At 33.1% G+C, this 17,541-nt stretch overlaps 1 long non-coding RNA gene across 1 annotated transcript; it reads left to right on the top strand.

The window, feature by feature from the left end:
• The first annotated feature begins 15,304 nt into the window (after positions 1-15,304).
• LOC114717770 (uncharacterized) lies at positions 15,305-17,047 on the top strand. Its single transcript, XR_003737747.1, has 3 exons — positions 15,305-15,722; positions 15,823-15,864; positions 16,734-17,047. It is a non-coding gene; the product is annotated as an uncharacterized LOC114717770 (long non-coding RNA).
• Positions 17,048-17,541: the final 494 nt, after the last annotated feature.

Here is a 17,541-nt window from a genome sequence, read left to right as displayed (position 1 = left end):
TAGCAATCATGTAAGTTTACTTTCATTTCTAACTTAAATTTCTATTTTACTTACTCACACATACTAATAATTATCTTATTTTCAATTCAATGATAGGCCTCTTCCATAACAAATGCATGTCATCAATGGAGAAGAGAAATTTATATGGATATTTATGCCCTGCAAGTGTCCAGAAGAAGTACAACCCACTAGATAGGAGAATCAGATATGTGGGCAATACGATTGGAGACACTAAATTACCTTGTTATTGGCACCAATATTGAAGGGCAAGTAGCTTAATTATATTATTTATACATACTTAAATTGTTAAGAATTATTGTGATATCCAGTAATGTATAAGTCTTACTCTATGATGCAGTTGTCATTGGAGTTTGTGTGTTTCTTGTCCCATTGACAATGTCATCTATTGTGTTTGATCCCTTGGGTCGTCGTCCAGGCAGTGAGATGAGGGGCGTTTTCAACACGTAAGTACCTTAATGTAGATCAATAATTTTGTTTTCAATATAAATTATTTAACTTGTGCTTTCATTTGCTCATAGGGCTTTAAAGACTTATTATATAACTGGTGGGAAGCGTTCCGGCAAATATGGCTCAACAACTTGGGTATATCCTAGTGTGAGTACTTTAAATTAAAGTTCTTTCATTGATGGCAATTATTTTATATATGAATTTGGATTATCATTTCCTTATGATTTGCAGTGTGCTAAGCAACAAGGGCCAACAGAGTGCGGATATTACATTATCCGTTATATGTTTGAGATTATTGAGAGCAGATGTATTACAAATTTGATGAGGTAAGTAAATATAATTTTAGTTTTGTAATAGTTGAATTTTTAAATTAAATTGTTACTTATTTTATTTTCTTCCTATGTTTAAATTTGTTCATTTGTCAATTTACAGATTTTTGATAATGATTGTTCATATACTATTGATGACATTAACTTCATCCGAGACCTTTTGACACAGCAACTGCTTCAAGAATTGTGGTCTAGGGACTGATCAAGTTTATGTTTAAAGACAATAGGATCAATATTGACTTTTGTAGTTTGTTCTTCTTTTTTGACTAGTTAGTTAATTAATGTGTCTATATAGATGAAGTTATGATGTTGATATGTCTTGGCTGAAAATATTGACTGGTTCATACTATTTCAACTTGCTGGAAAGTGGCTATTATGGTTATTGTGGCTGTAGGGGAAGTAGTATATACGAACTGAATCTTCTTTTAAAAAAAAAAACAGAGGACATTCACGTCTGTTCAGCAAAACAGAAGTAAAAAATCGATTTTTTTACTTCTGTTTATCTAAAACAGACGTGAATACTACAACTTTTCTCGTCTGTTCCAAACAGAAGTAAAAAGGGGGTACTTTTTATGTCCCTTCTTTTCATGTCCCCTGCAAAACAGACGTAAAAAGTCATGCAAAAAGAAATAAAAAGTCTTCAATGTAGTAGTGAGAAATAATCTCTCTCACAGTGGTGTCCCCAGTTCTGAGAAATAAATCCTCTTTTTGTGACATTTTAAACTTGTCTTTTTACTGTTACCTTCATTAAATATATGCCACTTGTTATCTCGTTACAATAAATTTTTCCTTGTTATCTTTTATATACACTCTTTACAAACAAGGATATAATTGAATATATATATCTTACACACTCCTTGGTTCTGTTTACAAGGTAGAAAGAAAAGAATTTTTTGCTTCTATTTATAAGTCACCTTATTAAATCTTTAGTATGAATATACTATTTTGTCTTTTATTTATTAAAGTGTAGAAATTTTTTTTTTTCCTAAAGGTGTATCTATTAAATATAAGTAAAATTGAAAAGTTGTTATATTTTAGTGGAGTTAATACAGTTTTAATATTTTCTTAATTTATATGAAAGATGCTAAAAGTGTCTTAAGACTATTTATTACTTTTAACTAAATTTAACTAACATTTTTATCCAGGTGAGTAAATGGACGGGTGGCAAATGACATTATTGACTCTATTCTTTCTCTATGGTTTTGCCAGCCCCCGTCAAAAAAAGCTGTGCAGAATGACGTTTATTCAGCCATTGTGAAATGAGTAGTGCTCCATTATAATGGCTTGGTTTCTTGAGCTACGCAAGTTTAATTTCATGTTTTCTTTTGTTTTGATTGCGTATATATTTTTTTTTTGTCGTGTTTTAAAAAATTTCGTATTTGCGTACTGAATATATGTAATTTATACGTGCAATATGACAAATAATTTGATCTCTTATATATACTTCTCTGATTTTATTTATAAGGCGCTTTCAATATGTCTCATACAAATTTTAAAAAAAATCTTAAACTATATAACTCTCTATTAAAATATAACAACTTTATAATTTTACCCATATTTAATACATTCATCTTTAAAAAAATAACCATCTATATTATAATAAATGAAGGACAAAATTGTATATTTATATTAAAAATTTAATAAAGTGACTTATAAATAGAACCAAGAAAAATTTTCTTTCTCTATCTTATAAATAAGACCAGAGGAGTATTATTCTTGAAAGGGATCGGATGCTAATTAATAAGCTGATAAGTACGCTCTATAATATCCAACGTTGAAACTTAAAACTTGTAGACCCAACATTTCATTTTTTTTAAAATCTCCTTTAAGCTACGCATAATGTAGTTATCAATAAATAATATATAGTTTCCAAGTGATGCACTCTAGTTGTTTTCATCGAAAAAAACACTGTGATTAAAACAATAAGAGTGTTATTTAAGTTAATATGTTTTGGAACCAGTTTCGTTACTTATTGTAGTAGTGAGTACCATGATACTCATTGTTTTGATAAAATATACATCAAATACAATTTTAATGGTCTATATTTAAAATTTTCAACTAATAATTTTCAAATAAAAAATTATTTTTTAAAAAACTGGTTCCTTATGTTTTTTGTGAGCCGTACCGTCTGTACAGATACATAATATCGTGTATAAATATGAAAGAGGGATATATAAATAATATTATCTGAATAATATGGCTTATCATTTGAGTGAACGTATACTATGGAGTACTGACCAAGATACGGTGGACATCCAAATTTTGCACAACTTGCAATATTGAGGATTTTAAAATAATTATCGATAAGTATGGATTTTTTATTTTAACATAGGCAATCACCTTATTATTATTATTTTTTTGGTTGCCAAAACCTTGCTTACACGGGTCAAAAAGGACTTTGTACTGGGGACTTTTATACCAGTTAAAAAAAATCAGTGTCAAAAGTGTTATAATGTTACCAACAAATAAAAATTTGTCCGTTGGTAAAGAGTTAACTCATAATATAATCCACAAGGTCATGAATTTAGGTCCCGCTATCGATATGAAAACCTTGTTAGTAGACGATCTGTAAGTATATCTATAAGCACTTTGAGCCCAAAAGCATGCCCTAGTCTTAATGCACTACAAAAAATATGTTAATTCTAGCGGTTAGAGTGTTACATTTCTAACGGTTTTAACCGCAACAAATCAAATTTGTAGCGGTTAAGGAAACCGCTAGAAAAACAGGTGCAAGAAAAAATTTCTAGCGGTTATCGCAACCGCTACACATCATGGTCAAAACGATAGAAAATTTCTAGCGGTTAGAAACCGCTAGAAAATATCTGAAGGAGACACATTCCTAGCGGTTATAAAACCGCTAGAAAAGTTCCCGGAAAAAAATTTCTAGCGGTTTTATAACCGCTAGAAACCTGCTAAACGAAATCTATTTTGCCGGGAATTAAATAATTTCAGTAGCGCGCGGAAATTACTAGCGGTTATAGAACCGCTAGAAATGTTTGGGAAATTAAATTTTCCCGCCAATTGAATTTTAGGAATGGCGGGAAAAAATTTTCTAGCGGTTTGAACCGCTAGAAATTTTGGCGCAAAATTTAATTTGACGAAATATTTCTAGCGGTTCAGAACCGCTAGAAATTTTTACCGTGCCAGAAAAAAAAATTTATGGTTTTTCATATTATAATTTTAAAAACCATTAAATAAATTATTTTGAAGAATTTTTGTTAATTTGTATAATTAGTTATATGTTACATTTTATATATTCAAATTTTGTAATAAAAAATATGTAATTAAATTATGAATGTGTCAAAAGAAGTGAATTTAATTTAATAAGATAATTTAATTGAATATTTAATAAGATAGTTGAATTGAAGATGATATATTTTGTAATATTGAACCTATAGTATTAGGTTGATGAGTATTTGAATCAGTTGAGGAGGGCATGACAATGTGGAGAAGAAAAATCTGAAAGGAAAGGAGAAATAAATATGTTAGTAAATTTTAAATAAAAACAAATAAAAGATACAATGAATTATAAAATAAAATTCACTTACCATAGAGTAAAGAGAAAAAAAACCACCATATGAGATAGTAAGAAAAAAAGAGAGAATTATGAAGAAAAATAGGAGAGGAAGGAAAAGAGATGGAGTAAATGAATGTAGAGAAGATATGGTATTTATAGAGATCAGCGACACATTTGTAGCGGTGTTTTTGTAGCGTTTTATTGCATTTTGTAGCTGTTATTCATTTTCTAGCGTATATATAAGCGCTAGTATTTCGTAGCGGTTATATATGTAGCGGTTATTAACCGCTAGAAATTTAGTATTTTTTATTTTTAAAATCTGAACGAATTTTAATTTACAGATATATATTTTGTAGCGGTTAATAACCGCTACAAATTACAATTTCGTGAAAATAAATTTGTAGCGGTTAATAACCGCTACAAATTACAATTTCGTGAAAATAATTTGTAGCGGTTAATAACCGCTACAAATTACAATTTCGTGAAAAAAATTTGTAGCGGTTATGTAACCGCTACAAATGAAAATTTTTTTATTTTTAAAAAAATTATACGAATTTTAATTTATACATATGTATTTATGGACGAAAAATTTTTTAAATAATTTATTTTGGATGCTGCTATTCTCCATCATCATCCGGCCTGAAAGGACACATTTTAAAAAAATTTGTTAAATTTATGTTGTATTTGGAAAAAATTAGTAATTAGTAGTTAATTATTTAAATAATTTAAGAAAAGACGTGTACCTGATAAGTGGCAAATTATCATCTCCTTGAGGAAAGAAGTCTTCAAAATTCGAGGGTTGGAAGGGTTCACTGTCGTAAATAATGTCACCATCACCCATATCGTAAAGATCCCGTGGCTTGAGGTGAACGACCATATTCCAGTCTTTATGTTTTTCGTCCTCGACATAGTAAATTTGGTGTGCCTCAGAAGCAAGGATATATGGCTCATCATCTTCAGATGCCCCCGTATGAATAAGTTTAGAGAAATTGACTGAGGTGATGCCCAAATGGTCAGTAGCGAGTCCCCGTGAAGTTGTCGTATTTGCCCAGGAGCATTTGAACAGTGTCACGGTGAAAAGCTGGTAACTCAACTCAATAATGTCAATTAGCTTTCCATAGTAAGTGACGCCTCCAAAGCGCATATCGCCATCACTACTGCTAGCATAACATCTCGTTCCGAATGTCCCGCAAACTCCAGAGTTTTGTGTGAGCAATCCCTGATCACGTCCAACCGTACAGAACTTGAAGCGTTGACATTGTACGCGGTAAACCTTCGTGCATGGTCTAACGGACCGAGAGAAAGAGCTTTGAATTCATCTGTGTATGGGCTGTTGTCATTACGTATTCGACGTGTAAACCAACTGGGAAACTCTTTGTGGACTCTTTTATCAATGTCAGCAGAACGCGCACGGCCCCGTAGCTGATGCCTGAGATAACTCCTAAACTCACTATAGTAAAGTGTAATTTGTTAGAAGAGTCAGTAAGAAACAAATATAAAGTGTAAAAGATAGTGAGCTTATATGATATATATACTTACTGCATGAAGGGTTCAACTTGGCTGCAATTTATCAAAACGTGTCTGTGTGCCTGGAGTTTCTCTGTAGGAGTGAGTCTGAAGAATTCATATCCTCCAACTGGTTTCCCAACAAGAGGAAATAAAGTTGACGTGGAAGGACCAGGAGGAGAATCATCTACGCGACGCGGGCGGTTAAAAGATGTCTCCATGTCATCAAAATACCTCGAACAGAAAGTTAGGACCTCATCTCCAGAATAACCTTCTGCTATTGACCCCTCAGGCCATGCCTTATTCCTAAGATAGGACCTGTTCCCCTCAGTGTCTGCAAAATTTAATTAAGAAATAAATTATATATCAATAAATTAATACAATTTCTATATAAATTAAATACTGATCAAAACTTTAAAAAGTTAAATAAATACTTACCGACAAATTCCACCTCATTCCCCTGATCCTGCTCCTCCTCCTCCTCTTCGTCAGCAGCATCAGCATCAGCATGGGGTTGCTCATCCCCAGTAAAATGAGCCTCCTCAGTCCGCTCAACATCATCCTGCTCCATAAAACTGAGGATATCCTCCTCGCTGAGATCGTAGTCATGAATGCTGGGGAATGGCTCACCAGCATCATGATGAACCTCACTGGGTCCAGCTCTCTCAGGATCAATTGGGTCTTTCCCGTGTCGACGAGTCATCCTAATAACAACAAATAGTAATTATTTATAAATGAAATAAAAAGAAAAATTATTTATAAACTACAACATAATAAAATAAATAAAATAAAACATAAAATAAAAATTATTTATCAATAAATTACTATTTTTACCTGAAAATAAGGATCTGCAACTGAATCAGAACTCGAATATGTTTGTGGAGAAAATTCAGCAGAGCTTCGCTTCCAGAACGATTGAAGAAGTGAGAGTGTGGGGGGGTATATATAGACCGAGAATTCCTAGCGGTTTGGTCCAAACCGCTAGAAATTTCTAGCGGTTTTGGGCCAAACCGCTAGGAATTCCCAACGGTCACATGTGCCTCGGGAATTGGCTAGCGGTTCGGTCCAAACCGCTAGCAATTTCTAGCGGTTCGGCCCAGAATCGCTAGAAATTCTGGCGGTTCGGCCCAGAACCGCTAGAAATTCTGGCGGTTCGGCCCAGAACCGCTAGAAATTTCTAGCGGTTTGGACCGAACCGCTAGAAATTTCTAAACTCCTCGGGGAATGAAAAATATTTCTAGCGGTTCATGCATCAACCGCTAGAATTTTTCGGTGTCTAGCGGTTTATTGGCCTGAACCGCTAGAAAGTAAACGCTACAAATTTGGCGCCAAGTTCCCGCCAAAGCCCGGGGAATTTTCTAGCTCTAATTTTCGAGCGATTAGGTGGTAACCGCTAGAAATGTGCGGGCAATGGTCAAACCGTCTGAATTTTACAGCGGTTTTTATAGAAACCGCTAGAAATATTTGGAATTTCTAGCGGTTTTGTTGAACCGCTAGAAATGTTCCGCTGCTACTTCAAGATTTTCTTGTAGTGATGAGTTATCAAGACCCAACTCAACTAAATTTTTATAGCAAACAAAAAGTGTTATAATGTTTGGTTTATATTACTTAAAGTGAATGCATTATAGAAAAATAAATATATGAGAAGAGTTTTATCTCTTAAAACATAGAAGTGATTTTTGGAATTGACACACGTTATATTTATTTTAAAATAATATTTAGATGTTTTAAAATAATTTGAATTAGAAGTGCTAGAGAGAAGAGTTTGCAGAGGATATTTAATCTATAAGATGTAAAGTGAAATTGAGAGGGACAATTGAGGAAATGAATAATTTAAATGTTCTAATAAGTACGCACTCCACATAAAAGATGTTATTTTTGTCTATCATTTTTGTCTGTTTTAAAAACAGAAGAAAAAAGGTCACTATACTCGTCTGTTATGCCATAATAGACGAATATGTGTGTGCATGGGAAAAACTTTTTACTTTAAATTTGAATTTTCAGAACATAGCGTCATTTTTTCATCAGATCAAAGCGACTCTAGCGTTAGTTTCTCTTTTTCTCCTCTTCTCCTTCGCCGCAAGCTTCCTCTTCTCTCTCTTCCTCTCTTCTCATGCAACAGCTAGCATTCTTTTGTATTCTTCTTCTTGGCTGACGACAGCTCCTCCTATTTTCTCTTTCTTGGTGATGCAACAGCTTGACAACATAGTGAACTCCATGACTAGTCTCTCTTTTTTATGGTGGATAGCTCCTCGCCTCTTCTCTTATGTGCTTGACAACAATATTTCCTTCTTTTTCTATGGTTTTAGCTTTGCAAGAAGCAAGGTAAGTTATGTGGTTTGGTGTTGAATGTTTTGGTTGTGTGGAACTATTATATGGGTGTTGAAGGTGATTGTTTGGGTATTTCCGTGTTGAAAATTTTCTATTTAAATTGATTGTTGGTGAATAATAGCTTTTGGAAAGCAATGATAGTGATTGGGAAAGTATATTAAGATTACAAGTTTATTAAACTTGTTTAAATATTAATGCACATAAAGTGTTTGTGAAAACGTTCAGAAGAGAAATTTTATTGGAATATGATAATTAATTAAGTGTCCTCAATGTTTAATTTTCATGTTAAATTTTAGAAAGATATGAGATTCTAAAAGTTAAAATATCTATTTAAATAAGTTAGGATATGATTAGATTTTTCAGTTTTAAACTTTCTTGTGTTATATGACTGAGTTAAGGTATTTATTTTTTTCTTAACTAAGCTAATTTAGATGTTGTTATTGTCATTTGCTTCGACTCTTAAAATTGTGATTTGTATAAAAAGTGTAACATGACTTGGTTCTGCTAAATTGTTGTCATTGTTACTTTTGTTTTGATTTTACTTCATACACTTTAGAATTATAAGTTATAATAAAAACTGACAATATAAATAATTTCACTTTTTTTAAAAAAAAAATCACTATATTCGTCTGTTCTGGCCAGAACAGACGAATATATGCTTGCATATTATTCTGTTCTCCTAAACAAACGAATATATACCTTACTTATTTGTCTATTAAAAACAGATGAACATATAACTTCTATCTACATCTCTTTTGTCTACGTCTCCTTTTAAACAGACGAAAAAAATCCTATAGAATAGACGAAAATGGTTTTTTTTTTTTTAGTAGTGACGCTCTTTGGCGTCCAACATTAAGAACTTAAAATTTATATTTTTCTTGAAAGTTACATATTATAATTAATGTCTTTATCCCTTGCTATGGGACAAACCACAAATACATTGCAGCAAACATCCAACTTGTTGATTTATAAATTATTTTACAAGCTAAGTGACGCAACTTTATTGTCTTCACAAAAAAGAACTTTGATTTCTAATAATAAACATTAAAGAATAAGCTAAGAGTGTTATCACGCAAGCTATAATGGATATTGCGAGCTATCTGTACGGATATAAATATGAAAAATGAACATAGAAAATACCATTATCTGCATCATATGAAAAACCCTTTGAATACATAATATTGAATACGAAGGTAGGTAGGTACGTTCAAATTTTATACAACTTGCAATTGAGAGGAATTATTAAAAAAAAATGGTATTTTTTATTTTTAGTCAGATATACTCAATCACTGTCTTCTATTTCTTTGATTGGTGCCAAAAAAAATCTTGTTAAATATCAATAGTAAATTGTCTCGGTAACAATTCCATCTACTATATTTAGATAAAGTTGCACACGCTCAATCTTGAGTTTAACATGTTTGTGTGTATACATGTTTAAAATATATAAAATAAAAAAGGAACCTTGTTAAATTTTAGTTTAATATCTTTCTGAAACAGCAACAAGAGCAAATTTCCGTTTGATATAACATTAAATAGTCGAGGGTTGTTGCATATTGAAAAAATAAACGCCACTAGACGCCGTGGATGACCTTTCAAACATGGTGTGAAATGAATACAAATGATCGTAGCTACCGTACAATAAGCACATTTTAAGGGAAATGTACGTTGCGTGTCTCATCAGGCAGGTGTACGTGGAGGACTTTTTTTTGGTCAAAGTGTACGTGGAGGACTTTTTTTTGGGTCAAAGTGTACGTGGAGGACTTTGACTTGAGTTGGAGGAGTCTTAGTTTAATAATTTTATTAAACTAAATATGAGATTTGTTTGTTTTTAAAACAATCACTCTTATATAATATTTTTAAAATTTTCATTTTTATAGATTTCTTGGATTAAAATTTTAAAACAACCAAATTTCTTAAGAAAATATTTTTTATATCATTCATTATTTAAAGATTTTATAAAACATATTTAATGATAATATTTTAAAATAATTTTAGAATTATTGTTTTATATTGAAACAAAGAGACCCTTGATTCTCGATCTAACTTGTCAAGAGCATCCTAACAAGCAGGTATAGCAGCTAGCTTCTCACCTATCTTATATATGACTTTTTTCATTTTTGCCCATTCCCTATTTAATAACTACTTCCAAATATACATCGTACCAATGATTTGAAACCCAGACCAGACCGGACGATTGGATTGGTTCGGCCGTCAGCCAGTCACTTTGTCGGCTTGGTTTGGAGCTTTAAACCGTTTGAGGGGTTAGGCCAGTTTCAACCGCTCAGAACCGGCTTTTAGGCCGGAAGCCGGATTTGAACTGGGAATCGGAGTGGTTTGCAAGTAACCGGACGGCAGGAAAAAAAAACGAAGAAGGTGAAGGGAAAACTGGGGAAGGAGATGGATTAACATCGAAAAAAAGAAAAAAGATGGAGATAGAAGAAACTTATCATGAAAAATACTAGTGCTTTTTGTTGGCCACCGTAAGATGAACGGAGAAAGCAACGGAATGCTTAGAAAATCTGAGAACTCAAAACTCAGAGGGAGCTGAAGGTGCGATGAAAGAAAGACAAGAAGAATAAGAGAAGCCATATCGGCATATGAAAGAGAGAGAATAAAAGGCTCCGTTTGAATTGACACTTGCTTTTCATTTTGTGTCTGACATCCTACACGCTGCACGCTTTTGAATTTCTTAATTTTTTTTTCAATTAAAAAATAATGAAGATTTTCGAATCTTTCTGGACATTGGAAGGATTGAAGAATTGATACATCCATTAGCACATCCCATCACTTATTAATCTTAATTACCAATATTAATTATATATAATTATTTGCTTCACTACCCGCTTGGGAAAGAATTTATAAGCTATGTTATTTTTCACCGTACTCCTATTATATTTTTTAATTTTTATAATTATGATTTACATGTATAATTGATATAAAGATAAAAGTATATTAGCATAGATAATGTATTGTTTTAATTATGATTATGATGAGTTGAATTTCTTCTAAAATCATGAAATTTAATTATTTTTTTTTCAAATTAACTAACAATTTAATATTTTATTTTTTACATATGCATTATTATATATGCCTATAATATTAATATTTTATTTAATTATTGCGTCACCGGTTCAACCAGACGGTTTAACCAATCTAACCGTTTGAACCATGACCCGCTGGTCTTTCTGATTTTTTACATCAAACATTAATCCAGCCTGTGTTAAGACACATAAAATGACATCAGTAATTTAAACAACCGATGTTACTAATTTTTATATCGCCTATTCTAGCCTTTTCATTTCCCTGAAATAATATGAACTTGAACAATCACCATGTCCTAAAGTAATCTGTACTAATGCCGATTGCCCCATAATGGTAAAACTGCAGGAAACCGTTTCAACACATCCTTGGTCTTGTCCTCCTCCCACTACAACAAAATACACTTTTGACCTCCCTTATATTTATTTTAAAAACAGAGAAGAAAAGTTACTTTTCTTGTCTGTTTTTTAAAACAGAAGAGAATACAAAGTGTATCCTCATTTGTTTTTCAAAATCAGACGAGAATAAAACATATTCTCGTTTGTTTTTAAGAACAGAAGATACTATTAGGAATATTCTTGTCTTTTTTTAAAAAAACGGACGAAAACATCCTTCAAAATTTTTATAACTTTTTTTACTGGGTTAATACAATGATTAGTCCTTATACTTTCTATTCATTTTGGTTTTGGTCCCTGAAGTTTGGAACCTCCAGTTTTGGTCCTTTAAGTTTGCTCCGTTTAAAATGTTAGTCCTTGTATTTTTAAAAGGACTTGGTGTCACCTTTAACACTGTTAAATATGTTGACATGTCACTAACTCTGTTAAATATGTTGATATGGAAGCAAGAGGACTAGCTGAGGTGGTTTATAAAAGATTAAAAAATAAATGGAATCTGCTCATTGGGATCTTCAAGCAGCTGCGAAATTCATTCACCCACATGCAGTATTTGCCAAATCGAGTCACATATACTTTGCATTTGAATCATTCGTATGTTTAACAATTTTCAAAGGTTTCAATTTCCAAAACTTTACTGTCCCGAATGAGCCCAGTGGGAGAAAACCCCACAAGCAAAACCAAAACCTCTACTTTGAGAAATTCAAAAAGCTCAAATCTTTGAATCCGAAATAGTATCTAACCCACAATCCAACATCGTCATTCGGAAAATTCTAAAAATCCAAGTACTTTCAACTTGTTCACGCCAAGATGGAGTGTTCCTTGTTTGGGAATTTGAACCAGAGGAAGCAAGTGAACTCTGGGGGGTTCCCAGATTCTGCTTTCTTCACTTCGTTCGCTGAGATGGCGAAGCATGTCTGGGACCTACATTTTCTGGCATTGTCGTTTGATGATGAAGTGAGCATCTTTCAGGTGAAGAAGAACAGTAGATTCTCTGAGGTGTACATGGAATGTGTTAATGTCACTGAATCGGAATTAGTTTCAGAGTCAGGGAGTGAAGAAACCGGTGGTGGCTCCGGTGGTGCCGTCGAGCATCGGGTGAGTTTCACAATTGTTCCCGGTTTCAAGATGGATAAAATGGTGGTGCAGAGTCAGGTTTATCTGTCACTGCCGGCGGGCTTACCGACGACCTGATAGCATTTTTATTTTTCTTGAGGTTGCTCTGCTTGTACATTTTACATTATTATTATAACCAATGTTTTAAGAACCGGACCGGACCGGACGGTCGAACAGGTTGAACCGTGACCCGGACTCGTTAACGGCTCGGTTTGGACCAAAAAACCGTTCATATAGTTGAGCCGGATTGGACCGGAGTTGAGCCGTTATTAAGCCGGAAACCGGAGTTGGACCGGGAACCGGAACGGTTTTCAGAAAACCGGACGGTTTTTTAGCCTGACTGAAAAAATACTAAAAATTTAAAAAAAAATAGAAGAAAAATAAAAAAATTGATCCCCTTAAATATCCTAATATATTTTTAGACTATTTATAACCATAGAGTATTATTTCATTGAAAATTTCATATATTGTGGTGTTAAAATCGTAAGTCGCTAGTCTTTTTGTTTTGATATTTGGTCTATCGTTTAAAAAAATATTTTGATTTGAATGAATTGATAATTTGTAATATCATTAAATATTTTAAACATACATAAATTTAAATATATAAGGTTTTAGTCCATTTTCAATGATTTCATTATAATTTTAGATTATTTAAATGCATTTCTAAATTATTTAATAATTTGATATTTTTCATATATACTAATTATATGTATATAATATTGTTTTAAATTAATTATTACATCACCGGTCTGACCAAACGGTCCGACCGATCCGACCGATTGAACCATGACCCGTTGATCTTTCCGGCTCGACTTCCGGTCCGGCTTTTAAAACATTGATTATAACACGCTTCATTATCCCAAATTTCCAGTTAGTCCACCTCAACTAGTCTACTTGCTTCCACATCAGCATATTTAACAGAGTTAATGACATGTCAGCATATTTAACAGTGTTAAAGGTGACACCAAGTTCTTTTAAAAATATAAGGACTAACGTTTTAAATGGAGTAAACTTAAAGGACCAAAACTGGAGATTTCAAACTTCAGGTATCAAAACCAAAATGAATGAAAAGTGTAAGGACTAATAATTGTATTAACCCTTTTTTATTTTATTTCTTTAGTTTTGTATTTATGCCCTACCGCTTCTTCCCCACGCCAGCTCGTGCATAGCGTACTCCGCTCTCTACCTCTGCGCATGCATACTTCGCGCGATCTCTCTCCCTCGATGCGCAGACACTGTTGCCTCAACGTGGCTTTGATGGTGTGGAGTGTTCAGTGAGTGGGGGGAATCAGAAGGGGGCGACGATAAGTTGGGAAAACAGAGGAGTTCCAGCTTGGTGACGCCGATTCTGTTGAGTGTCGGGACGGACGCTACTTAGAGAGCAACAATCGAAGATCATCTTCGGGTACCTCCACGATGAATTGGAAGATCGGTATGCGAGCATTATAAATTTGATTATGATGGTCCGACACCTTATGAGCTTTGCAATGTAAAATCGATGATATCGGAGCGAGATCCAAAGCTAGGGAGCACCGGGTCATCGATGAACTTGGAGATTATAGTGAATGAAATAGAGGTGTTAGGATTTGGCTTCATGGCAGGTACGGTAGTGATCGTGAATTTCATATCCTCATATTGCTTGATGCTGTTAATTAAAGGACTGATAAGGATGAGAATCTTAGAAACAGAGGACTGGGGGGCTATTTTGACGGTCCTTTGTTTCAATAAACTGAGTGGCTACTGTATTAGAGTAGCAATGTACTTGAACCAGTTTGGAATGACTTATAAATAGTTTTTTAAACGTTTGTGTGAAAATACTTATAAGCACTTTTGTAACGTTAATCCAAACAAACCCTAAGTTGTTTAGTCTCAGTTATGTTTTAGTTCTGGTCAAAGAGTTAATGGTCTGATCTAAATGTATGATTTGCTTGGCATTCTTGTGTTCAGGAACATGGCTCATATTTGTGGATTACTTGTCTTGGTAATTTAACTATTAGAAGTCACTTCTTGAAATTCCAGATGCAACTTCCTAAAATTTTATGAATTGTGGCCACTATTACGTTACTATTCTTACAAACTTTACAGCTTCTCTTATGAAAGGATCTGAAATTCTTGCAATAGATGTCCAACATCGTTTTTTCCATGAAAGTTGACGTGAATAAATTTGGGGTCAATAGATGAAATTAGCAACGCAGTCCATGAATGACTCTTTCTGGTGATACGGACTTGAAAGCTTGAATTTATTTTACTTGAATTCTGCGGGATTTACAATTTTTTGAAGTTATTTATTACACAATCAATTTATGTAGGTTGAGATCTCACTAAGGATGCTAAGAGTTGGAAAACGGGTGCTCTAAGGTAATAATTGTTTTTAAAGAAAAGTAGCGGATACTCACTTCTTTCCCTTGTTGTGGAATGGAAATTGCCAACTATCTTGTTTCGCTAGTCTTGTAAGATTTGTTAAGGCATGTTACTTTTATCTCCAATAAAGAGTATAAACATAATGCCAATATTTTAATGTGCTTTATGAAATATTTAAAATAGTCATCTTTAATACTACTAGTCTTCTCTGAATTATTTATCTAACTTCGTTTGTTACACATGACCCCAAAAAAATTGTTTCTGTTGCAAACATTACTAGCTTATAATTATATTTGTAGGATATGAATAATAGATTTAGATATATTATCTAAGTTGTTCTGATTGCATCTCTCTTGTTTAGTTTGGTAGTTTTCTTGTATCTTGCAGCAAGTTACCGTTAATTTCTCTTAATTATGAACCCCCAAGTTACATCACTAGTCCTGGTTTGAACTTCTTCATACTTAATAACATTTTTGCGGCACACTACCAATTTTGTCTGCTATGTAGAACCAACTCATTTAAAACCATAGAAGCGTCATTAAGAGTTGACGCATTAGCAAGTTTTGGGTTCAAAATATATCCACAGTTTTGGCTTATGATGCAAAAAATCTTAAAGCTCTTTATCGAAGAGGTCAAGCTTCCAAGGAACTTGGTCTGCTAAAGGTATGCTTACTCTTCTTATATGAGGATTTGTTTAGACTTTCGATGGCTTTTGTTCTTCTAATATACTTATTTTATTTGCTATATTCTTAATTATTTTTAGGATGCTGTTGATGATTGAGCATAGCATGTGAAGATTGTCCAGGTGATGATACAATTTCAAAGCTTTTAAGGTTCATTACTACTCTCTTCCACATACATGCACTTTTCTTCTAATAAAATGTTTCTTGACGTCATATATGATGCGTGCTACTATTTATATATTTATAGCCTTTGTCATCGATGAGTCTGCAAGTGTTTATGTCTATTTGAACTCCTGTACCTTTATAATTTGACTCAGCTACCACAAAACAAAACCATGACAAGGCATGTCAGAAACTAACAACTGTCATTTAAAAGGGAGGGAGGGGCTCATCTCAGTGTAAGGTGCAATGTTTCAAAGATGTTCTTGTCACTTCCTGAGCATATATAACATTAATAAAAAAATTATAATTTATTTAGTAACTTATTATGCCAATTAAGACATGTGCGGGCAAGAAACAAAAAAAGAAAAAATCAAGAAGAAAACTCACTTGTGACCAATCTAATTAAATGAACAATATAAATAAACTGAAGTCTGAAAATTCATATATGCTTTTATAATTGTGATATATGCTACTAGATAATCATCATGATCACGGTCTGCAGTGGCAAAAAATGCACCAGCTAATATGTCTTTATATGATGATATTGAGAAGCTTAGAGAATTGCACTAATTACTTTCACAAGAAAGCTGCATATTTCTAGTGATTTTCCTATATCCTTGTCAATTATGCTTTTATTTTGCCTCATCTATCCGATATCCGGAGGCATTTGAAGCTCTCAAGAGCTTTGCTCTCCCCCTCCCCAAAAAAAAAAAAATCCTTGTCTATTGCATGGTTTGCTCTATTTTCTTTTATTATTTTTGCATTATGGTGGAAGACCTTGAGGAAATCTCGTAGTTTTTCTGAACCCACCTGATCCTCTCTTGTGCAGTAGTGTCAAGTTCTTGTGACAGCCATGAGGACTGGTGGTGAGAGCAGGTGATGAAGTTGAAGTTTAAGCACCAAAAGATAGCCATAAGACTTATATGACACAAGTATCAGCTATTAAGTTTGTGGTTTTACTTGTATTAGATACTTTTATGTTATTTTAGTATGATTTGACTTTATTATTGTGACTTTTGAGTACTTGCATAACACTTGTTATTAGTGTATATTGAGATTTGGATTATTGTGCTTTTATTTATAAATTATTCTTTGAGCATGTAATTATATAATGATAATAAGTATAGGGCATTTTTTGTTGGATTTGATTTAAAATCTTTAAATCACTTCTAATCCAACCAAAAAAAATGTTTTTTTTAATAAAAAAAAGTTACTTTTTACTTTTATTTTTCCAAAAACAGACGTGAAAAGTGGCACTTTTTACCTCTATTTTTGAACAGACATGAAAAGTTTGATTTTTCTTATTTGTCTAAAATAGAAGTAAAATGTGGGGTACTTATTATCTCTTTTTTTTTTTGTGGTCCTCTCAAAACAAAGGTAAAAATGTCTTCTAGAATAGAGGTAAAAAGTCTCTACTGTAGTAGTGTCCCCCTCTCTACCACCCTCCCCTGCATCCCCTGCCTTCACCTCTTTTTGACCACCTACTTACGAGAGTAGTGGTGATTAAATACAGCCTTTGTCATGTGCTGTCTTACTTCTACACCCTCAACAATAAAGTCAACCTCCTACTTGATGACAGGCACATTGAGTATGACGACATGGATAACAGCTTCCGCTACCTCTTACTCATTGTCCGA

Source organism: Neltuma alba, unplaced genomic scaffold (genome assembly GCF_004799145.2).
Source record: "Neltuma alba isolate B1F8T4 unplaced genomic scaffold, ASM479914v2 tig00002149_pilon, whole genome shotgun sequence".
Lineage (NCBI taxonomy): Eukaryota > Viridiplantae > Streptophyta > Magnoliopsida > Fabales > Fabaceae > Neltuma > Neltuma alba.
This window is presented reverse-complemented; position numbering and strand designations above follow the sequence as displayed.